We start from the raw sequence: 25,075 nt of genomic DNA, 5'->3' as shown, positions 1-25,075 counted from the left end.
GGGAAAGGCAAAGGCTACATGTAGAATTTGACTTGCTGACTACGGGCACTGCAGAGGCACAATGGAGGAAGGCACAGGGTGTACAGTACGAATATGGGGAGAAGGCGAGCAGGTTGCTGGCACACCAATTGAGGAAAAGGGGAGCAGCAAGGGAAATAGGGGGAGTGAGGGATGAGGAAGGAGAGATGGAGCGGGGAGCGGAGAGAGTGAATGGAGTGTTCAAGACATTTTATAAAAAATTATATGAAGCGCAACCCCCGGATGGGAGGGAGAGAATGATGGGCTTTTTGGATCGGCTGGAATTTCCCAAGGTGGAAGAGCAGGAAAGGGTGGGACTGGGAGCACAGATCGAGGTAGAAGTAGTGGTGAAAGGAATTAGGAGCATGCAGGCGGGAAAGGCCCCGGGACCGGATGGATTCCCAGTCGAATTCTATAGAAAATATGTGGACTTGCTCGCCCCGGTATTGACGAGGACCTTTAATGAGGCAAAGGAAAGGGGACAACTGCCCCCGACTATGTCTGAAGCAACGATATCGCTTCTCTTAAAGAAGGAAAAGGACCCGCTACAATGCGGGTCCTATAGACCTATTTCCCTCCTAAATGTAGATGCCAAGATCCTGGCCAAGGTAATGGCAATGAGAATAGAGGAATGTGTCCCGGGGGTGGTCCACGAGGACCAAACTGGGTTTGTGAAGGGGAGACAGCTGAACACGAATATACGGAGGTTGTTAGGGGTAATGATGATGGCCCCACCAGAGGGAGAAACGGAGATAGTAGTGGCGATGGATGCCGAGAAAGCATTTGATAGAGTGGAGTGGGATTATTTGTGGGAGGTGTTGAGGAGATTTGGTTTTGGAGAGGGGTATGTTAGATAGGTGCAGCTGTTGTATAGGGCCCCGATGGCGAGCGTGGTCACGAATGGACGGGGATCTGCATATTTTCGGCTCCATAGAGGGACAAGGCAGGGATGCCCTCTGTCCCCATTATTGTTTGCACTGGCGATTGAGCCCCTGGCGATAGCGTTGAGGGGTTCCAAGAAGTGGAGGGGAGTACTTAGAGGAGGAGAAGAACACCGGGTATCTTTGTATGCGGACGATTTGCTACTATACGTGGCAGACCCGGCGGAGGGGATGCCAGAAATAATGCGGATACTTGGGGAGTTTGGGGATTTTTCAGGGTATAAATTGAACATGGGGAAAAGTGAGTTGTTTGTGGTGCATCCAGGGGAACAGAGTAGAGAAATAGAGGACCTACCGTTGAGGAAGGTAACAAGGGACTTTCGTTACCTGGGGATCCAGATAGCCAAGAATTGGGGCACATTGCATAGGTTAAATTTAACGCGGTTGGTGGAACAAATGGAGGAGGATTTCAAGAGATGGGATATGGTATCCCTGTCACTGGCAGGGAGGGTGCAGACGGTTAAGATGGTGGTCCTCCCGAGATTCCTCTTTGTGTTTCAGTGCCTCCCGGTGTTTTTTTTTAAAAGGATTGAAAAGAGCATCATGGGTTTTGTGTGGGCCGGGAAGACCCCGAGAGTGAGGAAGGGATTCTTACAGCGTAGCAGGGATAGGGGGGGCTGGCACTTCCGAGCCTAAGTGAGTATTATTGGGCCGCTAATATTTCAATGGTGAGTAAGTGGATGGGAGAGGAGGAGGGAGCGGCGTGGAAGAGATTAGAGAGGGCGTCCTGTAGGGGGACTAGCCTACAGGCTATGGTGACAGTAGTGAGGGTCCGGGTCAAACCAAGCTGGGGGTTGGCTATATTTGGGGTTGCACAAGAGCCGGGAGTGCAGGAGGCGAGAGAGGCCGATGTTTTGGCCTTTGCGTCCCTAGTAGTCCGGCGCAGGATATTGTTAATGTGGAAAGAAGCCAAGCCCCCGGGGGTGGAGACCTGGATAAATGACATGGCGGGGTTTATAAAGCTAGAGCGGATTAAGTTCGTTCTAAGGGGGTCGGCTCAAGGGTTCACCAGGCGGTGGCAACCGTTCGTCGAATACCTCGCAGAAAGATAGATGGAATGGAAAAAAGAAGGCAGCAGCAGCAGCCCAGGATCGGGGGGGGGGGGGGGGGGGGGGGGAGGAACCAAAAGGACTCTCAGGGTTGTTAATATATACTGCATAATATGTATAGGTCGTTGCTACAGATAATTATATATTGGACTGTTAAATTATATTTTTGGAGAGTGTTACTTGTGATAAGGCAGTTGCCAATTAGGGTTAGTTTTCATTTTTGTTATTTATTATTTATTCATTTTTTGTTTATAAAATAGGTCATTGTTATTTGTGTTGTTATAATATTGTGTAAAGGATGCACAATGTACTGTGTTGGTTGACCAAAAATTTTCAATAAAATATTTGTTAAAAAAAAAAGAAAGTATATATTGCGGTTGGTGAAGGGGAGGGGCCCTTTGAAGTCCATACTTAGGAGCTCAAAGGGCAGGGAGGCCTTTACCAGGCGGGCCTTGTCTGGCCGGTAGAAGTGCGGTTTGCACTCCGCGCAGACCTGGCAGTCCCTGGTCATGGCCTTGACCTCCTCGGTGGAGAAGGGCAGATTGCGGGCATTAATAAAGTGGGTAAGCCGGGTGACTCCCAGGTGGCAGAGGTCATCGTGGATAGCCCGAAGTCGGTCATCTTGCACGCTGGCGCATGTGCCGCGGGACAGGGCATCTGGGGGCTCGTTCAGCTTCCCATGACGATACTTGATATTGTAATTGTAGGTGGAGAGTTCGACCCTCCACCTCAGGATTTTGTCATTTTTTATTTTGCCCTGTTGTGCGTTGTCAAACATGAAGGCGACCGACTGCTGGTCGGTGACGAGGGTGAACGTCCTACTGGCTAGGTAGTGCCTCCAGTGCCACACGGCTTCCACTATGGCTTGTGCTTCCATCTCGACCGAGGAGTGTCGGATGTCAGAAGCATGGAGGGTTCTAGAGAAGAATGCTACTGGCCTGCCCGCCTGGTTGAGTGTGGTGGCCATTGCGACGTCTGACATCGCTCTCTACCTGAAAGGGGACGGACTCGACCACCGCGTGCATAGCGGGCTTGGTGATGTCGACCTTGATGCGGCTGAAGGCCGAGCGGGCCTCAGCCGTCAGGGGAAAAGTGGTGGTTTGAATAAGTGAGCGGGCTTTGTCCGGGCTTTTCCCGTAACAGCCTCCCCGAACAGGAGCCGGAATATGGCGACTAGGGGCTTTTCACAGTAACTTCATTTGAAGCCTACTTGTGACAATAAGCGATTTTCATTTCATTTTATTTCATTTCATAGTTGGGGACCCACTGGGCGTAGTCGGAGAACAGCCCCAGGCATTGTTTGAGGGCCTTGAGGCTGTGGGGAGGGGGGAGTTTCGTGAGGGGGTGCATATGGTCGGGGTCGGGCCCTAGGACTCCGTTCTCCACGACGTAGCCGAGGATGGCCAGTCGTGTAGTGCGGAAAACGCACTTCTCTTTGTTGTACGTGAGGTTGAGGGATTGGGCGGCCTGGAGGAACCTCTGAAGGTTGGCGTCATGGTCCTGCTGACCATGGCCGCAGATGGTGACATTGTCCAAGTTCGGGTATGTAGCCCGCAAACCGTACTGGTCCACCATTCGGTCCATCGTTCTCTGAAAGACCGAAACTCCGTTAGTGACGCCGAAGGGGACCCTGAGGAAGTGGAAGAGTCGGCCGGCTGCTTCAAAAGCAGTGTAGTGGCATTCTTCCGGGCGGATTGGGAGCTGGTGGTAGGCCGACTTCAGATCGATCGTTGAGAACACACGGTACTGTGCGATCTGATTGATCATCTCCGCTATGCGGGGAAGGGTACGCATCCAGTTGCGTGAACCGGTTAATAGTCTGGCTGCAGTCCACAACCATCCGGTTCTTTTCCCCGGTCCAGATGACCACCCCTTGCGCTCTCCATGGGCTGTTGCTGCCCTCGATGATCGCTTCACTCAACAGTCGCTGGACCTCCGACTTGATAAAAGCCATATCTTGGGAACTGTGCCGCCTGCTCCTGGTGGCGAGGGCTTACAGTCGGGAGTGAGGTTCGCAAAGAGCGAAGGGGGGGAGACCTTGATGGTCGCAAGGCTGCATACCGTGAGGGGGGGGTAAGGGTCCGTCGAACTGTAGGCTCAGGCTTCGGTGACTGCATTGGAAGTCTAATCCAAGCAGTAGGGGGGGCACAAAGGTGAGGGAGGACGTATAACTTAAAACTGGCGTACTCGGCGCCCTGCATCGCGAGGTTAGCGATACATTACCCCCGGATCTGGACCGAATGGGATCCGGAGGCAAGGGAGATGGTTTGGGATGCGAGGTATATGGGAAGGGAGCAACGCCTTACCGTGTCAGGGTGAACAAAGCTCTCCGTGCTCCCGGAGTCGGAAAGGCAGGGGGTCTCGTGCCCGTTGACCCGGACGACCATCATTGAGTTTTTCAAGTGCTTCGGCTGCGACTGGTCGAGGGTGACTGCGCCCAGCAGTGGGTAGCCAACGTGGTCGGCAGTGTCGGGGTCACAAAATGCTGCCCCCATGAGTCGCACATGTCGGGCCGGGTCGAAGATGGCGACCAAGATGGCCGCCCCATCGGTCGCACGTGTTGGAGCCGGCGGGCAAGATGGCAGCCCCCACGAATCGCACAAAGCTGATGACGCGTCTGAAGGGGTCGTTCCAGGCAGGCACGTAGCCATGTTGTGGGGTCTGCGGGCCTGTGAGTCCACCGGTCGGGCCTGGTGAGTGTTCCATTTCTGGGCTTTAGGTCGGCCCAGACAGACTGGCGAAGTGTCCCTTTTTCCTGCACGTCGCTGTGCGGGCTGGGCAACGCTGCCGGGGGTGTTGACCCTGACCGCAGAAGTAGCACTGCGGTTCCCTGGGCTGGACTGGCAGCCGTGTGGCACAGGCCCGCGACATAGTCAGGTCCGACGGGGGTCACGACGGTGGCGTCCACGAGGGGTTCGCCGGGTCCGCGGGGAACGCACTGAGGTTCTGGTAGGCCACCTCTAACGAGGTAGATAGCTTTACTGTGTCCCGCAGGTCAGTGGTCCCGCTTTCCAGCAAGCGCTGCCTGATGTAGTTCGATCGGACCCCCGCCACGTAGGTTTCCCGGATCTGTAGGTTCATGTGTTCCTCCGCCGTCACATCCTGGTAGCTGCAGTTCCTCGCGAGTAGGGTCAGTTTTTCCAGGTACTCACCTAGCAATTCCCCCAGCGCGTTGAATGCAAGTCGTGAGGAGATGTCGGGCATACACCTCGTTTACAGGCTTCACGAAATGCGCTTTGAGAGTTGCGACCGCCGCCTCGTACGTGGCCGCTTTCTTGATCAGCACGGAGATTCAATGGCTCACCCGAGCGTGGAGGAGTCGCAGCTTGAGGGTTTCAGTGGGAGGCATTGTGGAGGAGTCGAGGTAGGCCTCGAAGCAGCGAAGCCAATGTTCGAAGATCTCCTTGGCTTCCGACGCGCGCGCTTCGAGTTCGAGCTTATCTGGCTTTAGAGCGGCTTCCATGATGCTGTCTATGGATATTAACTTGTTAGACCGTCAATTCACTGTGAGACCGTGAGAACGAGCGAATGGAGAACGTGAGAATGGCTTTAATATCCATGAACTCGCCTGCCAGAGTCGGCTGTACAAATGAGTGCCACCCGCAGGTGGCCGGACTATATATGGCCCCGGTGAGGGCGGAGCCAGAGGCGGAGCCCACTGGGCTTCCATTACAGTACCTGGAAGTAGTCCGTATCATCACTTCCAGGTCATGGGTCACATCATTATACTGACAGTACAGACAGCTCATGCATTCGGTGAAATACATTCACCACACCCCCGCTACTGTGCAATGTGTGTGTGTGTGTGCATGTGTCTATTTGCGCATGTGTGCGTGTGTCTATCTGTGTGTGCTGTCTGCATGTCTATCTGAGTGTCTGTACGTATGCCTGTGTGTGTCTGTGCATCTGTCTATCCCATTTGTCTACGTGTCTGCGCGTGTGTCTGTTTGTCTCCGTGCGTGTTGTCTATCCATGTCTCTGTGCTTGTGTCTATCCCGTATGTCTGTGTGTGTGTCTGTGCGTGTGTCTGTGTACATCTATCCCGTGTGTCTGTGTCTATCATATGTGTCTGTGTGCGTCTGTGCATATGTGTATCCCGTGTGTCTGTGTGTGCCTGTGTTTGTGTCTGTCCCCTGTGTCTGTGTGTGTCTATGCATATGTCTATCCCGTATGTCTGTGTGTGTGTCTGTGTATGTCTATCCCATGTGTCTGTGCATGTCTGTTTGTGTGTCTGTGTGTGTGTCTCTCTCCTGTGTGTGTGTGTGTGTGTGTCAATGCGTGTGTCTGTGTGTGCGTCTGTGTATATGTATATCCCGTGTGAGTGTGTCTATCCCATGTGTGTGTTTGTGCACGTGTGTGTCTGCGTACGTATATCCTGTGTGTCTTTGTGTGTGCGTCTATTCCGTGTGCCTGTGTGTGTCTGTGCGTGTGTCTATCCTGTGTGTCTGTGCATGTCTATCCCATGTGTCTGTGTGTGTGTGTCTATCCCCTGTGTCTGTTTGTGTATCTGTGCGTGTGTCTATCCTGTGTGTCTGTGCACGTCTCTATCCCATGTATCTGTGTGTCTACCCCATGTGCCTATCCCGTGTGTGTGTGCGTGTGTCTGTCCCATGTGTCTGTGGGTGTCTATGTGTATGTCTATTCCGTGTGTCTGTCCCGTGTTTCTGTGTGTCTGTCTGTGCGCATGTCTGTGTGTCCGTCCACCCATGTGTCTGCGTGTGAGTCTATGGGTATGTCTATTCCGTTTGCCTGTACTGTGTTTGTGTGTCTATCTGTGTGTGCCTGTCCCGTGTGCCTGTGTGTGTCTGTGCGTGTCTGCGTATGTATATCCCATGTGTCTTTTGTGCGTGTGTCTATCCTGTGTGCCTGTGTGTTTCTGTGCATAGGTACATCACGTGTGTCTGTGCATGTGTCTGTGGATATGTCTATCTGTGTGTCTGTGCGTGTGTCTATCCCATGTGTCTGTGCGTGTGTCTGTATGTGTCTATTCCGTGTGTCTGTGTGTCTCTATCCGGTGTGTCTGTGTTTGTGTGTCTATGAGTATGTCTATCCCGTGTGTCTGTATGTGTCTATCCCATGTGTCTGTACATGTGTCTGTGCATGTGTCTGTGCGTGTGTCTGTGTATCCTGTGTGTCTATGCGTATGTCAATCCTGTGTGTCTGTGTATGTCTATCCGGTATGTCTATCCCATGCGTCTATGCATTTGTCTGTGCGTGTGTCTACATATCTCTATCCCGTGTGCCTGTGTATAAGTCTGTGCATATGTCTATCCCATGTGTCTGTGTGTCACTCCCGTATGTCTGTGTGTGTCTATCCCGTGTCTATCCCATATGTCTGTGTCTATCCCATGTGTCTGTGCCTATCCCGTGTGTCTGTGCGTGTGTCTATCCTATGTGTGTGTCTGTGTCTGCGTGTGTCTATCCCGTATGCCTGTGTGTATGTCTACCCTGTATCTGTGTCTGTTTGGGTGTGTAATTTAAAACCAGGGCCAGAATAAAGTCTGCACGCACTCGATCCAGCTGTGTCCCTGGCCCAGTATGAGGCTGCAATTTGTCCCCAAGATCCCAGCGGATGAAAGGTCACTGTCTGGCCCACTGACTACGCACCCCCACTACCACCCCCTCCCCCGCGCACTCGAACAGAGTCAACCCCGTCCATCACAGAGAGAGAGAGGAGGCCTTCATATACCACTCCACCTCCTTCCTCAATCACAGATTGGATTTGAAGCTAGGTCCCAGAGGAGGCTTTTGTTTGTTTGTTTGAACGTCGGCCCGGGATGGATGAAACACTGGAATGTTCCGATTCCCGGCCCTCCTAAGTCTGCCACTTCCTGCCGTCAATCAGTGCTATCACTGGACGACGGTGAAGAGAGAGAGAGAGAATGAGAGAGGGAGAGAGAGGAAATCACCCTGAAAGTGGGCATTACCTGTCAGAGAGAGAGAGAGAGGAAATCACACTGTGGAATTGGGCATTGCCTCTCGACGAGAGAGAGAGGAAATCACCCTGAAAGTGGGCATTACCTGTCAGAGAGAGAGAGAGAGGAAATCACACTGTGGAATTGGGCATTGCCTCTCGACGAGAGAGAGAGAGGAAATCACACTGTGGAATTGGGCATTGCCCCTCGACGAGAGAGAGAGAGAGAGAGAGAGGAAATCACACTGTGGAATTGGGCATTGCCTCTCGACGAGAGAGAGAGGAAATCACACTGTGGAATTGGGCATTGCCCCTCGACGAGAGAGAGAGAGGAAATCACACTGTGGAATTGGGCATTGCCTCTCGACGAGAGAGAGAGAGAGAGAGAGAGAGAGAGGAAATCACACTGTGGAAGTGGGCATTGCCTCTCGACGAGAGAGAGAGAGGAAATCACACTGTGGAATTGGGCATTGCCCCTCGACGAGAGAGAGAGAGAGAGAGAGAGAGAGGAAATCACACTGGAAGTGGGCATTGCCTCTCGACGAGAGAGAGAGAGAGAGAGAGGAAATCACACTGTGGAATTGGGCATTGCCTCTCGACGAGAGAGAGAGAGAGAGAGAGGAAATCACACTGTGGAATTGGGCATTGCCCCTCGACGAGAGAGAGAGAGAGAGAGAGAGAGAGGAAATCACACTGGAAGTGGGCATTGCCCCTCGACGAGAGAGAGAGAGAGAGAGAGGAAATCACACTGTGGAATTGGGCATTGCCCCTCGACGAGAGAGAGAGAGAGAGAGAGAGAGAGGAAATCACACTGTGGAATTGGGCATTGCCTCTCGACGAGAGAGAGAGAGAGAGAGAGGAAATCACACTGTGGAAGTGGGCATTGCCTCTCGACGAGAGAGAGAGAGAGAGAGAGAGAGAGGAAATCACACTGGAAGTGGGCATTGCCCCTCGACGAGAGAGAGGAAATCACACTGTGGAAGTGGGCATTGCCTCTCGACGAGAGAGAGAGAGAGAGAGAGGAAATCACACTGTGGAATTGGGCATTGCCCCTCGACGAGAGAGAGAGAGGAAATCACACTGTGGAATTGGGCATTGCCTCTCGACGAGAGAGAGAGAGAGAGAGAGAGAGGAAATCACACTGTGGAATTGGGCATTGCCTCTCGACGAGAGAGAGAGAGAGAGAGAGAGAGGAAATCACACTGTGGAATTGGGCATTGCCTCTCGACGAGAGAGAGAGAGAGAGAGAGGAAATCACACTGTGGAATTGGGCATTGCCTCTCGACGAGAGAGAGAGAGAGAGAGAGGAAATCACACTGTGGAATTGGGCATTGCCTCTCGACGAGAGAGAGCGAGAGAGAGAGAGGAAATCACACTGTGGAATTGGGCATTGCCCCTCGACGAGAGAGAGGAAATCACACTGTGGAATTGGGCATTGCCTCTCGACGAGAGAGAGGAAATCACACTGTGGAATTGGGCATTGCCCCTCGACGAGAGAGACAGAGAGAGAGAGGAAATCACACTGTGGAATTGGGCATTGCCTCTCGACGAGAGAGACAGAGAGAGAGAGGAAATCACACTGTGGAATTGGGCATTGCCCCTCGACGAGAGAGAGGAAATCACACTGTGGAATTGGGCATTGCCCCTCGACGAGAGAGACAGAGAGAGAGAGGAAATCACACTGTGGAATTGGGCATTGCCTCTCGACGAGAGAGACAGAGAGAGAGAGGAAATCACACTGTGGAATTGGGCATTGCCCCTCGACGAGAGAGAGAGAGAGAGAGAGGAAATCACACTGTGGAATTGGGCATTGCCCCTCGACGAGAGAGAGGAAATCACACTGTGGAATTGGGCATTGCCTCTCGACGAGAGAGAGGAAATCACACTGTGGAATTGGGCATTGCCTCTCGACGAGAGAGAGAGAGAGAGAGAGGAAATCGCACTGTGGAATTGGGCATTGCCCCTCGACGAGAGAGAGAGAGAGAGAGAGAGGAAATCGCACTGTGGAATTGGGCATTGCCTCTCGACGACAGAGAGAGAGAGAGAGAGAGGAAATCACACTGTGGAATTGGGCATTGCCCCTCGACGAGAGAGAGCGAGAGAGAGAGAGAGAGAGAGAGAGAGGAAATCACACTGTGGAATTGGGCATTGCCCCTCGACGAGAGAGAGCGAGAGAGAGAGAGAGAGAGAGAGAGAGGAAATCACACTGTGGAATTGGGCATTGCCTCCGACGAGAGAGAGAGAGAGAGAGAGGAAATCACACTGTGGAATTGGGCATTGCCTCCGACGAGAGAGAGAGAGAGAGAGAGGAAATCACACTGAGGAATTGGGCATTGCCTCCGACGTGAGAGAGAGAGAGAGAGAGGAAATCACACTGTGGAATTGGGCAGAGCCTCTCGACGAGAGAGAGGAAATCACACTGAGGAATTGGGCATTGCCCCTCGACGAGAGAGAGAGAGAGAGAGGAAATCACACTGTGGAATTGGGCATTGCCCCTCGACGAAAGAGAGAGAGGAAATCGCACTGTGGAATTGGGCAGAGCCTCTCGACGAGAGAGAGAGAGAGAGAGAGGAAATCACACTGTGGAATTGGGCATTGCCTCTCGACGAGAGAGAGAGAGAGAGAGAGGAAATCACACTGTGGAATTGGGCATTGCCCTTCGACGAGAGAGAGAGAGAGAGAGAGGAAATCACACTGTGGAATTGGGCATTGCCCCTCGACGAGAGAGAGAGAGAGAGAGAGAGGAAATCACACTGTGGAATTGGGCATTGCCTCTCGACGAGAGAGAGAGAGAGAGAGAGGAAATCACACTGTGGAATTGGGCATTGCCTCTCGACGAGAGAGAGAGAGAGAGAGAGGAAATCACACTGTGGAATTGGGCATTGCCCTTCGACGAGAGAGAGAGGAAATCACACTGTGGAATTGGGCATTGCCCCTCGACGAGAGAGAGAGAGAGAGAGAGAGGAAATCACACTGTGGAATTGGGCATTGCCCCTCGACGAGAGAGAGAGAGGAAATCACACTGTGGAATTGGGCATTGCCTCTGGACGAGAGAGAGAGAGAGAGGAAATCACACTGTGGAATTGCGCATTGCCTCTGGACGAGAGAGAGAGAGAGAGAGAGAGGAAATCACACTGTGGAATTGGGCATTGCCTCTGGACGAGAGAGAGAGAGAGAGGAAATCACACTGTGGAATTGCGCGTTGCCTCTGGACGAGAGAGAGAGAGAGAGAGAGAGGAAATCGCACTGTGGAATTGGGCATTGCCTCTCGACGAGAGAGAGAGAGAGAGAGAGGAAATCACACTGTGGAATTGGGCATTGCCCCTCGACGAGAGAGAGAGAGAGAGAGAGGAAATCACACTGTGGAATTGCGCATTGCCTCTCGACGAGAGAGAGAGGAAATCACACTGTGGAATTGGGCATTGCCTCTCGACGAGAGAGAGAGGAAATCACACTGTGGAATTGCGCATTGCCCCTCGACGAAAGAGAGAGAGAGAGAGAGAGGAAATCACACTGTGGAATTGGGCATTGCCCCTCGACGAGAGAGAGAGAGAGAGAGAGAGAGAGAGAGAGGAAATCACACTGTGGAATTGGGCATTGCCTCTCGACGAGAGAGAGCGAGAGAGAGAGAGAGAGAGAGGAAATCACACTGTGGAATTGCGCATTGCCTCTGGACGAGAGAGAGAGAGGAAATCACACTGTGGAAGTGGGCATTGCCTCTCGACGAGAGAGAGAGAGGAAATCACACTGTGGAATTGCGCATTGCCTCTGGACGAGAGAGAGCGAGAGAGAGAGAGATAGAGAGGAAATCGCATTGTGGAAGTGGGCATTGCCTCTCGACGAGAGAGACAGAGAGAGAGGAAATCACACTGTGGAATTGGGCATTGCCTCTCGACGAGAGAGAGAGAGAGAGAGAGGAAATCACACTGTGGAATTGGGCATTGCCCCTCGACGAGAGAGAGAGAGAGAGAGAGGAAATCACACTGTGGAATTGGGCATTGCCTCTCGACGAGAGAGAGAGAGAGAGAGGAAATCACACTGTGGAATTGGGCATTGCCTCTCGACGAGAGAGAGAGAGAGAGAGAGGAAATCACACTGTGGAATTGGGCATTGCCTCTCGACGACAGAGAGAGAGAGAGAGAGGAAATCACACTGTGGAATTGGGCATTGCCTCTCGACGACAGAGAGAGAGAGAGAGAGGAAATCACACTGTGGAAGTGGGCATTGCCTCTCGACGAGAGAGAGAGAGAGAGAGAGAGAGGAAATCACACTGTGGAATTGGGCATTGCCCCTCGACGAGAGAGAGAGAGAGAGAGGAAATCACACTGTGGAATTGGGCATTGCCTCTCGACGAGAGAGAGAGAGAGAGGAAATCACACTGTGGAATTGTGCATTGCCCCTCGACGAGAGAGAGAGAGGAAATCGCACTGTGGAATTGGGCATTGCCCCACGACGAGAGAGAGAGTGGAAATCACACTGTGGAATTGGGCATTGCCCCTCGACGAGAGAGAGAGAGAGAGAGGAAATCACACTGTGGAATTGGGCAGAGCCTCTCGACGACAGAGAGAGAGAGAGAGAGAGGAAATCACACTGTGGAATTGGGCATTGCCTCTCGACGAGAGAGAGAGGAAATCACACTGTGGAATTGCGCATTGCCTCTCGACGAGAGAGAGAGAGAGAGGAAATCGCACTGTGGAATTGGGCATTGCCCCTCGACGAGCGAGAGAGAGAGGAAATCACACTGTGGAATTGGGCATTGCCCCTCGACGAGAGAGAGAGAGAGAGAGAGGAAATCACACTGTGGAATTGGGCATTGCCCCTCGACGAGAGAGAGCGAGAGAGAGAGAGGAAATCACACTGTGGAATTGGGCATTGCCCCTCGACGAGAGAGAGAGAGAGAGAGAGAGAGGAAATCACACTGTGGAATTGGGCATTGCCCCTCGACGAGAGAGAGCGAGAGAGAGAGAGGAAATCACACTGTGGAAGTGGGCATTGCCTCTCGACGAGAGAGAGAGAGAGAGAGAGAGAGAGAGGAAATCACACTGTGGAAGTGGGCATTGCCTCTCGACGAGAGAGAGAGAGGAAATCACACTGTGGAAGTGGGCATTGCCCCTCAACGAGAGAGAGAGTGGAAATCACACTGTGGAATTGGGCATTGCCTCTCGACGAGAGAGACAGAGAGAGAGAGGAAATCACACTGTGGAATTGGGCATTGCCCCTCGACGAGAGAGAGAGAGAGAGAGAGGAAATCACACTGTGGAATTGGGCATTGCCCCTCGACGAGAGAGAGAGGAAATCACACTGTGGAATTGGGCATTGCCTCTTGACGAGAGAGAGAGGAAATCACACTGTGGAATTGGGCATTGCCTCTCGACGAGAGAGAGAGAGAGGAAATCACACTGTGGAATTGGGCATTGCCCCTCGACGAGAGAGACAGAGAGAGAGAGGAAATCACACTGTGGAATTGGGCATTGCCCCTCGACGAGAGAGACAGAGAGAGAGAGGAAATCACACTGTGGAATTGGGCATTGCCCCTCGACGAGAGAGAGAGAGAGAGAGAGGAAATCACACTGTGGAATTGGGCATTGCCCCTCGACGAGAGAGAGAGGAAATCACACTGTGGAATTGGGCATTGCCCCTCGACGAGAGAGAGAGAGAGAGAGAGGAAATCACACTGTGGAATTGGGCATTGCCCCTCGACGAGAGAGAGAGGAAATCACACTGTGGAATTGGGCATTGCCTCTTGACGAGAGAGAGAGAGAGAGAGAGGAAATCACACTGTGGAATTGGGCATTGCCCCTCAACGAGAGAGAGAGAGAGAGAGGAAATCACACTGTGGAAGTGGGCATTGCCCCTCGACGAGAGAGAGAGAGAGGAAATCACACTGTGGAATTGGGCATTGCCCCTCAACGAGAGAGAGAGAGAGAGAGGAAATCACACTGTGGAATTGGGCATTGCCCCTCGACGAGAGAGAGAGGAAATCACACTGGAATTGGGCATTGCCTCTTGACGAGAGAGAGAGGAAATCACACTGTGGAGGTGGGCATTGCCCCTCGACGAGAGAGAGAGGAAATCACACTGGAATTGGGCATTGCCTCTTGACGAGAGAGAGAGGAAATCACACTGTGGAGGTGGGCATTGCCCCTCGACGAGAGAGAGAGAGAGGAAATCACACTGTGGAATTGGGCATTGCCCCTCAACGAGAGAGAGAGAGGAAATCACACTGTGGAATTGGGCATTGCCTCTCGACGAGAGAGAGCGAGAGAGAGAGAGGAAATCACACTGTGGAATTGGGCATTGCCCCTCGACGGGAGAGAGAGAGAGAGAGAGGAAATCACACTGTGGAATTGGGCATTGCCCCTCGACGAGAGAGAGAGTGGAAATCACACTGTGGAATTGGGCATTGCCCCTCGACGGGAGAGAGAGAGGAAATCACACTGTGGAATTGGGCATTGCCCCTCGACGAGAGAGAGAGCGAGAGAGAGAGGAAATCACACTGTGGAATTGGGCATTGCCCCTCGACGACAGAGAGAGAAAGAGAGAGGAAATCACACTGTGGAATTGGGCATTGCCCCTCGACGAGAGAGAGAGAGAGAGAGAGGAAATCACACTGTGGAATTGGGCATTGCCTCTCGACGAGAGAGAGAGAGAGAGAGGAAATCACACTGTGGAATTGGGCATTGCCCCTCGACGAGAGATAGAGAGAGAGAGGAAATCACACTGTGGAATTGGGCGTTGCCCCTCGACGAGAGAGAGAGAGAGAGGAAATCACACTGTGGAATTGGGCATTGCCTCCGACGAGAGAGAGAGAGAGGAAATCACACTGTGGAATTGGGCATTGCCTCTCGACGAGAGAGAGAGAGAGAGAGAGGAAATCACACTGTGGAATTGGGCATTGCCCCTCGACGAGAGAGAGAGAGAGAGAGAGGAAATCACACTGTGGAATTGGGCATTGCCTCCGACGAGAGAGAGAGAGGAAATCACACTGTGGAATTGGGCATTGCCTCTCGACGAGAGAGAGAGGAAATCACACTGGAATTGGGCATTGCCTCTTGACGAGAGAGAGAGGAAATCACACTGTGGAATTGGGCATTGCCCCTCGACGAGAGAGAGAGAGGAAATCACACTGTGGAATTGGGCATTGCCTCTCGACGAGAGAGAGAGAGGAAATCACACTGTGGAATTGGGCATTGCCCCTCGACGAGAGAGAGAGAGGAAATCACACTGTGGAATTGGGCATTGCCCCTCGACGAGAGAGAGAGAGGAAATCACACTGTGGAATTGGGCATTGCCCCTCGACGAGAGAGAGAGAGGAAATCACACTGTGGAATTGGGCATTGCCTCTCGACGAGAGAGAGAGAGAGAGAGAGAGAGAGGAAATCACACTGTGGAATTGGGCATTGCCTCTCGACGAGAGAGAGAGAGAGAGAGGAAATCACACTGTGGAATTGGGCATTGCCCCTCGACGAGAGAGAGAGAGGAAATCACACTGTGGAATTGGGCATTGCCTCTCGACGACAGAGAGAGAGAGGAAATCACACTGTGGAATTGGGCATTGCCCCTCGACGAGAGAGAGAGAGAGAGGAAATCACACTGTGGAATTGGGCATTGCCCCTCGACGAGAGAGAGAGAGAGAGAGGAAATCACACTGTGGAATTGGGCATTGCCCCTCGACGAGAGAGAGAGAGGAAATCACACTGTGGAATTGGGCATTGCCTCTCGACGACAGAGAGAGAGAGGAAATCACACTGTGGAATTGGGCATTGCCCCTCGACGAGAGAGAGAGAGAGAGAGGAAATCACACTGTGGAATTGGGCATTGCCCCTCGACGAGAGAGAGAGAGAGAGGAAATCACACTGTGGAATTGGGCATTGCCTCTCGACGAGAGAGAGAGAGAGAGGAAATCACACTGTGGAATTGGGCATTGCCTCTCGACGAGAGAGAGAGAGAGAGGAAATCACACTGTGGAATTGGGCATTGCCCCTCGACGAGAGAGAGAGAGGAAATCACACTGTGGAATTGGGCATTGCCTCTCGACGAGAGAGAGAGAGAGAGAGAGGAAATCACACTGTGGAATTGGGCATTGCCCCTCGACGAGAGAGAGAGAGAGAGAGGAAATCACACTGTGGAATTGGGCATTGCCTCCGACGAGAGAGAGAGAGGAAATCACACTGTGGAATTGGGCATTGCCTCTCGACGAGAGAGAGAGAGGAAATCACACTGTCGAATTGGGCATTGCCCCTCGACGAGAGAGAGAGAGAGAGAGGAAATCACACTGTGGAATTGGGCATTGCCCCTCGACGAGAGATAGAGAGAGAGAGGAAATCACACTGTGGAATTGGGCATTGCCCCTCGACGAGAGATAGAGAGAGAGAGGAAATCACACTGTGGAATTGGGCATTGCCCCTCGACGAGAGATAGAGAGGAAATCACACTGTGGAATTGGGCATTGCCTCTCGACGAGAGAGAGAGAGAGAGAGGAAATCACACTGTGGAATTGGGCATTGCCCCTCGACGAGAGATAGAGAGAGAGAGGAAATCACACTGTGGAATTGGGCATTGCCCCTCGACGAGAGATAGAGAGGAAATCACACTGTGGAATTGGGCATTGCCTCTCGACGAGAGAGAGAGAGGAAATCACACTGTGGAATTGGGCATTGCCCCTCGACGAGAGATAGAGAGAGAGAGGAAATCACACTGTGGAATTGGGTATTGCCCCTCGACGAGAGAGAGAGAGAGAGAGAGAGGAAATCACACTGTGGAATTGGGCGTTGCCCCTCGACGAGAGAGAGAGAGAGAGAGGTAATCACACTGTGGAATTGGGCGTTGCCCCTCGACGAGAGAGAGAGAGAGAGAGGTAATCACACTGTGGAATTGGGCATTGCCCCTCGACGAGAGAGAGAGAGAGAGGAAATCACACTGTGGAATTGGGCATTGCCCTTCGACGAGAGAGAGAGAGAGAGAGAGAGAGAGGAAATCACACTGTGGAATTGGGCATTGCCTCCGACGAGAGAGAGAGAGAGAGAGAGGAAATCACACTGTGGAATTGGGCATTGCCCCTCGACGAGAGTGAGAGAGAGAGAGGAAATCACACTGTGGAATTGGGCGTTGCCCCTCGACGAGAGAGAGAGAGGAAATCACACTGTGGAATTGGGCATTGCCCCTCGACGAGAGAGAGAGAGAGGAAATCACACTGTGGAATTGGGCATTGCCCCTCGACGAGAGTGAGAGAGAGAGGAAATCACACTGTGGAATTGGGCATTGCCCCTCGACGAGAGAGAGAGAGGAAATCACACTGTGGAATTGGGCATTGCCCCTCGACGAGAGAGAGAGAGAGAGGAAATCACACTGTGGAATTGGGCATTGCCCCTCGACGAGAGAGAGAGAGAGAGGAAATCACACTGTGGAATTGGGCATTGCCCCTCAACGAGAGAGAGAGAGAGGAAATCGCACTGTGGAATTGGGCATTGCCCCTCGACGAGAGAGAGAGAGAGAGGAAATCACACTGTGGAATTGGGCGTTGCCCCTCGACGAGAGAGAGAGAGGAAATCACACTGTGGAATTGGGCATTGCCCCTCGACGAGAGAGAGAGAGAGAGAGAGGAAATCACACTGTGGAATTGGGCATTGCCCCTCGACGAGAGAGAGAGAGAGAGGAAATCACACTGTGGAAGTGGGCATTGCCCCTCGACGAGAGAGAGAGAGAGAGAGAGGAAATCACACTGTGGAATTGGGCATTGCCCCTCAACGAGAGAGAGAGAGAGAGAGGAAATCACACTGTGGAAGTGGGCATTGCCCCTCGACGAGAGAGAGAGGAAATCACACTGGAATTGGGCATTGCCTCTTGACGAGAGAGAGAGGAAATCACACTGTGGAGGTGGGCATTGCCCCTCGACGAGAGAGAGAGAGAGGAAATCACACTGTGGAATTGGGCATTGCCTCTCGACGACAGAGAGAGAAAGAGAGAGGAAATCACACTGTGGAAGTGGGCATTGCCCCTCGACGAGAGAGAGAGAGAGAGAGAGGAAATCGCATTGTGGAATTGTGCATTGCCCCTCGACGAGAGAGAGAGAGGAAATCACACTGTGGAATTGGGCATTGCCTCTCGACGAGAGAGAGAGAGAGAGGAAATCACACTGTGGAATTGGGCATTGCCCCTCAACGAGAGAGAGAGAGAGAGAGGAAATCACACTGTGGAATTGGGCATTGCCTCTTGACGAGAGAGAGAGGAAATCACACTGTGGAGGTGGGCATTGCCCCTCGACGAGAGAGAGAGAGAGAGAGGAAATCACACTGTGGAATTGGGCATTGCCCCTCAACGAGAGAGAGAGAGAGAGGAAATCACACTGTGGAATTGGGCATTGCCCCTCGACGAGAGAGAGAGGAAATCACACTGGAATTGGGCATTGCCTCTTGACGAGAGAGAGAGGAAATCACACTGTGGAGGTGGGCATTGCCCCTCGACGAGAGAGAGAGAGAGAGAGGAAATCACACTGTGGAATTGGGCATTGCCCCTCAACGAGAGAGAGAGAGAGAGGAAATCACACTGTGGAATTGGGCATTGCCCCTCAACGAGAGAGAGAGAGAGAGAGGAAATCACACTGTGGAAGTGGGCATTGCCCCTCGACGAGAGAGAGAGAGAGGAAATCACACTGTGGAATTGGGCATTGCCCCTCAACGAGAGAGAGAGAGAGAGAGGAAATCACACTGTGGAATTGGGCATTGCCCCTCGACGGGAGAGAGAGAGAGAGGAAATCACACTGTGGAATTGGGCATTGCCTCTCGACGAGAGAGAGAGAGAGAGGAAATCACACTGTGGAATTGGGCATTGCCTCTCGACGAGAGAGAGAGAGAGAGAGGAAATCACACTGGAATTGGGCATTGCCCCTCGACGAGAGAGAGAGAGAGAGGAAATCACACTGTGGAATTGGGCATTGCCTCTCGACGAGAGAGAGAGTGGAAATCACACTGTGGAAGTGGGCATTGCCTCTCGACGAGAGAGAGAGTGGAAATCACACTGGAATTGGGCATTGCCCCTCGACGAGAGAGAGAGAGAGAGGAAATCACACTGTGGAATTGGGCATTGCCTCTGGACGAGAGAGAGAGAGAGAGAGGAAATCACACTGTGGAATTGGGCATTGCCCCTCGACGAGAGAGAGAGGAAATCACACTGTGGAATTGCGCATTGCCTCTCGACGAGAGAGAGAGAGAGAGAGGAAATCACACTGTGGAATTGGGCATTGCCCCTCGACGAGAGAGAGGAAATCACACTGTGGAATTGGGCATTGCCTCTTGACGAGAGAGAGAGAGGTAATCACACCGTGGATTTGGGCATTGCCTCTCGACGAGAGAGAGAGAGAGAGGAAACCACACTGTGGAATTGGGCATTGCCCCTCGACGAGAGAGGGAGGGAGAGAGAGGAAATCACACTGTGGAAGTGGGCATTGCCCCTCGACGAGAGAGAGAGAGAGAGGAAATCACACTGTGGAATTGGGCATTGCCCCTCGACGAGAGAGAGAGAGAGAGGAAATCACACTGTGGAATTGGGCATTGCCCCTCGACGAAAGAGAGAGAGGAAATCACACTGTGGAATTGGGCATTGCCCCTCGACGAGAGAGAGAGAGAGAGAGGAAATCACACTGTGGAATTGGGCATTGCCTCTCGACGAGAGAGGGAGAGGAAATCACACTGTGGAAGTGGGCATTGCCCCTCGACGAGAGAGACAGAGAGAGAGAGGAAATCACACTGTGGAATTGGGCATTGCCCCTCGACGAGAGATAGAGAGGAAATCACACTGTGGAATTGGGCATTGCCCCTCGACGAGAGAGAGAGAGAGAGGAAATCACACTGTGGAAGTGGGCTGGTGTAGGAGGGAGGGTTTCCGTTATCTGGACCACTGGGAGCTCTTCCGGGGCAGGTGTGACCTATATAAGAAGGACGGGTTGCATCGAAACTGGAGAGGCATAAATATCCTGGCCGCGAGGTTTGCTAGTGTCACACGGGAGGGTTTAAACTAGTATGGCAGGGGGGTGGGCACAGGAGCAATAGGTCAGAAGGTGAGAGCATTGAGGGAGAACTAGGGAATAGGGACAGTGTGGCTCTGAGGCAGAGCAGACAGGGAGAAGTTGCTGAACACAGCGGGTCTGGTGGCCTGAAGTGCATATGTTTTAATGCAAGAAGTATTACGGGTAAGGCAGATGAACTTAGAGCTTGGATTAGTACTTGGAACTATGATGTTGTTGCCATTACAGAGACCTGGTTGAGGGAAGGGCAGGATTGGCAGCTAAACGTTCCAGGATTTAGATGTTTCAGGCGGGATAGAGGGGGATGTAAAAGGGGTGGCGGAGTTGCGTTACTGGTTAGGGAGAATATCACAGCTGTACTACGGGAGGACACCTCAGAGGGCAGTGAGGCGATATGGGTAGAGATCAGGAATAAGAAAGGTGCAGTCACAATGTTGGGGGTTTACTACAGGCCTCCCAACAGCCAGTGGGAGATAGAGAAGCAGATAGGTAGACAGATTTTGGAAAAGAGTAAAAACAACAGGGTTGTGGTGATGGGAGACTTTAACTTCCCCAATATTGACTGCGACTCACTTAGTGCCAGGGGCTTAGACGGGGCAGAGTTTGTAAGGAGCATCCAGGAGGGCTTCTTAAAATAATATGTAGACAGTCCAACTAGGGAAGGGGCGGTACTGGACCTGGTATTGGGGAATGAGCCCGGCCAGGTGGTGGTAGAACTTTCAGTCGGGGAGCATTTTGGGAACAGTGACCACAATTCAGTAAGTTTTAAAGTGCTGGTGGACAAGGATAAGAGTGGTCCTAGGATGAATGTGCTAAATTGGGGGAAGGCTAATTATAACAATATTAGGCGGGAACTGAAGAACCTAGATTGGGGGCGGATGTTTGAGGGCAAATCAACATCTGACATGTGGGAGGCTTTCAAGTGTCAGTTGAAAGGAATTCAGGACCGGCATGTTCCTGTGAGGAAGAAGGATAAATACGGCAATTTTCGGGAACCTTGGATAACGAGAGATATTGTAGGCCTCGTCAAAAAGAAAAAGGAGGCATTTGTCAGGGCTAAAAGGCTGGGAACAGACGAGGCCTGTGTGGAATATAAGGAAAGTAGGAAGGAACTTAAGCAAGGAGTCAGGAAGGCTAGAAGGGGTCACGAAAAGTCATTGGCAAATAGGGTTAAGGAAAGTCCCACGGCTTTTTACACGTACATAAAAAGCAAGAGGGTAGCCAGGGAAAGGGTTGGCCCACTGAAGGATAGGCAAGGGAATCTGTGTGGAGCCAGAGGAAATGAGCGAGGTACTAAATGAATATTTTGCATCAGTATTCACCAAGGAGAAGGAATTGGTAGATGTTGAGCCTGGAGAAGGGTGTGTAGATAGCCTGGGTCACATTGAGATCCAAAAAGACGAGGTGTTGGGCGTCTTAAAAAATATTAAGGCAGATAAGTCCCCAGGGCCTGATGGGATCTACCCCAGAATGCTGGAGAGGAAATTGCTGAGGCCTTGACAGAAATCTTTGGATCCTCACTGTCTTCAGGTGACATCCCGGAGGACTGGAGAATAGCCAATGTTGTTCCTCTGTTTAAGAAGGGTAGCAAGGATAATCCAGGGAACTACAGGCCGGTGAGCCTTACTTCAGTGGTAGGGAAATTACTGGAGAGAATTCTTCGAGACAGGATCTACTCCCATTTGGAAGCAAATGGACGTATTAGTGAGAGGCAGCATGGTTTTGTGAAGGGGAGGTCGTGTCTCACTAACTTGATAGAGTTTTTCGAGGAGGTCACAAAGATGATTGATGCAGGTAGGGCAGTGGATGTTGTCTATATGGACTTCAGTAAGGCCTTTGACAAGGTCCCTCATGGTAGACTAGTACAAAAGGTGAAGTCACACGGGATCAGGGGTGAGCTGGCAAGGTGGATACAGAACTGGCTAGGTCATAGAAGGCAGAGAGTAGCAATGGAAGGATGCTTTTCTAATTGGAGGGCTGTGACCAGTGGTGTTCCACAGGGATCAGTGCTGGGACCTTTGCTGTTTGTAGTATATATAAATGATGGAGGAAAATGTAACTGGTCTGATTAGTAAGTTTGCAGACGACACAAAGGTTGGTGGAATTGCGGATAGCGATGAGGACTGTCAGAGGATACAGCAGGATTTAGATTGTTTGGAGACTTGAGCGGAGAGATGGCAGATGGAGTTTAATCCAGACAAATGTGAGGTAATGCATTTTGGAAGGTCTAATGCAGGTAGGGAATATACAGTGAACGGTAGAACCCTCAAGAGTATTGAAAGTAAGAGAGATCTAGGAGTACAGGTCCACAGGTCACTGAAAGGGGCAACACAGGTGGAGAAGGTAGTCAAGAAGGCATACGGCATGCTTGCCTTCATTGGCCGGGGCATTGAGTATAAGAGTTGGCAAGTCATGTTGCAGCTGTATAGAACTTGCCACACTTGGAGTATAGTGTTCAATTCTGGTCGCCACACTACCAGAAGGATGTGGAGGCTTTAGAGAGGGTGCAGAAGAGATTTACCAGAATGCTGCCTGGTATGGAGGGCATTAGCTATGAGGAGCGGTTGAATAAACTCGGTTTATTCTCACTGGAACGAAGGAGGTTGAGGGGCGACCTGATAGAGGTCTACAAAATTATGAGGGGCATAGACAGAGTGGATAGTCAGAGGCTTTTCCCCGGAGTAGAGGGGTCAATTACTAGGGGGCATAGGTTTAAGGTGAGAGGGGCAAGGTTTAGAGTAGATGTACAAGGCAAGTTTTTTACACAGAGGGTAGTGGGTGCCTGGAACTCGCTACCGGAGGAGGTAGTGGAAGCAGGGACGATAGGGACATTTAAGGGGCATCTTGACAAATACATGAATAGGGTGGGAATAGAGGGATACGGACCCAGGAAGTGTAGAAGATTGTAGTTTAGTCGGGCAGCATGGTCGGCGCAGGCTTGGAGGGCCGAAGGGCCTGTTCCTGTGCTGTACATTTCTTTGTTCTTTGTTGATGTAGCAGATTCACCATAACGACTGTGGGAATAAAAGGGTTAAATTATCAGGACAGGGTTGGGCACAGACCCGGGCTTCAGATCTCTCGAGTGTGGATGATTGAAGGGGCGGTCTGAGCCAAGTGTTTCTGACCACAGGAGTGGACAGGGCAGGGACTGGGGGAGGAATGGAGGGAGGACTATTTTCTCCAGCCGGGGGTGGTGGGGGGGGGGTCCTGAAAATCAGTGAAAATCGTCCACGGCAAAGTTTGAAATCATTTCCTGGACGTGATGGACGTCTTTAACTATGTCCACCTGACAAGGTTATTGAGGTTGGGGGTGGGGGGGGAAGTGGTGTAGGTTGGTGGGGATAGAATTTCAACGCTCAAATAGATGAGACCTAGGACCTGGTGTAGGCATTAAGGTTTGTGGGACCAGGAGACTGAGGCACGGTGGTAAGCACGGCTGCCTCACAGCTCCAGGGTCCCAGGTTCGATTCCCCGCTGAGTCACTGTCTGTGCGGAGTCGGCACATCCTCCCCGTGTGTGCGTGGGTTTCCTCCGGGTGCTCCGGTTTCCTCCCACAGTCCAAAGACGTGCAGGTTAGGTGGGGTTACACGGTTCGGGCGAGGGAGTGGGCCGAGGCGGGGTGCTCATTTGGAAGGTCGAATGGCCTCCTTCTGCAACTAGGGGTGCTACGGAGTTCGCGAGGTTGAATGACTCACTCCTCCTGTTCCCGTCCCCACCCCCTCCCCATGGACTCAGACTATGCCATGTTGCAGTTTAACCCCCGGCCACCGGGTGGCGAGGCTTCCCTGTGAAGAGCTTCACCGATCAGCAGCTGATGGGACTCAATGGTGCCGTCTGCTGGCAGCAGATCTGTACTACAAGACCTGATATGACAGAGCAAATTATTGAAGTCAAGAGCCTTTCAGGAAGAGTGCAGCACATCTTCCTCCCCCCCCCCTCTTCACAACCCCACCCCAACATCTGGCTGCCAAGAATTAACTCAACACGGGATGGATAGAATATGGTCTTTCTTCCCTGTGTGTGTGTGTGGGGGGGGGGGTGCTCGAACCAGTCAGAGCCCACCTCGATTTCAAGTGCCCCTTATAAAAGGATGTTTGGGGCAGCATGGTGGAACAGTGGTTAGCACTGCTGCCTCATGGTGCCGAGGTCCCAGGTTCGATCCCGGCTCTGGGTCACTGTCCGTGTGGAATTTGCACATTCTCCCCTTGTTTGTGTGGGTTTTGCCCCCACAACCCAAAGATGTGCAGGGTAGGTGGATTGGCCACGCGAAATTGCCCCTTTAATTGGGTACTCTAAAATTTATTTTAATAAAATAAAAAGATGTTCGGTGCTTAAAGAAACGCTTACCTTTCCCCCTGGAGAAAGGGGCAACTTGCTAGGGGTTACCCGCCCGTGTTCATGTTCTTGACGTGGACTGGGAGGAGGATGTGAGGCCAGGTAAAGCTGCTGGAACCGGCGGGGGGAGTGAGGTGGATAGCATCCCCCCCTCCCCCCACATATACGGGGCACGCCTCCTCCTCCGGACCCTTTTTTTTTCACAGTACACCTGTGTCGCCAGCAGGGGCCCAGCATTCGTTGCCCGTCCCTCAATTGCCCCCTTAAACTGAGTGTAGGCTCATAGAGAATCTACAGTGCAGTCGGAGGCCATTCGGCCCATCGAGTCTGCACCGGCCCTTGGAAAGTGCACCCTACCCAAGCCCACACCAACACTAGGGGCAATTTTGGACACTAAGGGGCAATTTAGCATGGCTAATCCACCAAACCTGCACATTTTTGGACTGAGGGGAAACCGGAGCACCCGGAGGAAACCCACTTTTCAGAGGAGGGCGGCGGTTAAGAGTCAACCGCATCGCTCTGTGTGTGGGTCTGGAGTCACATGTAGGCCAGACCGGGTAAAGACGGTAGATTTCCCCTTCGTTGAAGGGGGGACATTAGTGTAACAGATGGGGTTTTTTTAAGCGACAATTGATGATAGTTGTCACGGTCATCATTACTGGGATTAGTGCCATATATTCCAGATTTCATTAATTGAATTTAAATTCCACCCGCTGCCATTGGTGGGATTTGAACTTGTTTGTTAGCTGACAGGATTCGGGCATTGGCCTCTTTATTTACTAGTCAGGTGACAGCA

The 25,075-nt window shown here is 52.0% G+C and overlaps 1 protein-coding gene across 1 annotated transcript in view; it reads left to right on the top strand.

Annotated features, from left to right (window-relative positions):
* The window catches only part of LOC140417928 (uncharacterized), a 208,573-nt gene that overhangs the window by 180,472 nt on the left and 3,026 nt on the right, over positions 1-25,075 (top strand). The window lies entirely within an intron of this gene.

Source organism: Scyliorhinus torazame, chromosome 5 (genome assembly GCF_047496885.1).
Source record: "Scyliorhinus torazame isolate Kashiwa2021f chromosome 5, sScyTor2.1, whole genome shotgun sequence".
In the NCBI taxonomy this organism is placed as follows: domain Eukaryota; kingdom Metazoa; phylum Chordata; class Chondrichthyes; order Carcharhiniformes; family Scyliorhinidae; genus Scyliorhinus; species Scyliorhinus torazame.
The sequence above is the reverse complement of the archived record's forward strand: the minus strand, read 5'-3'. Positions and strand labels throughout refer to the sequence as shown.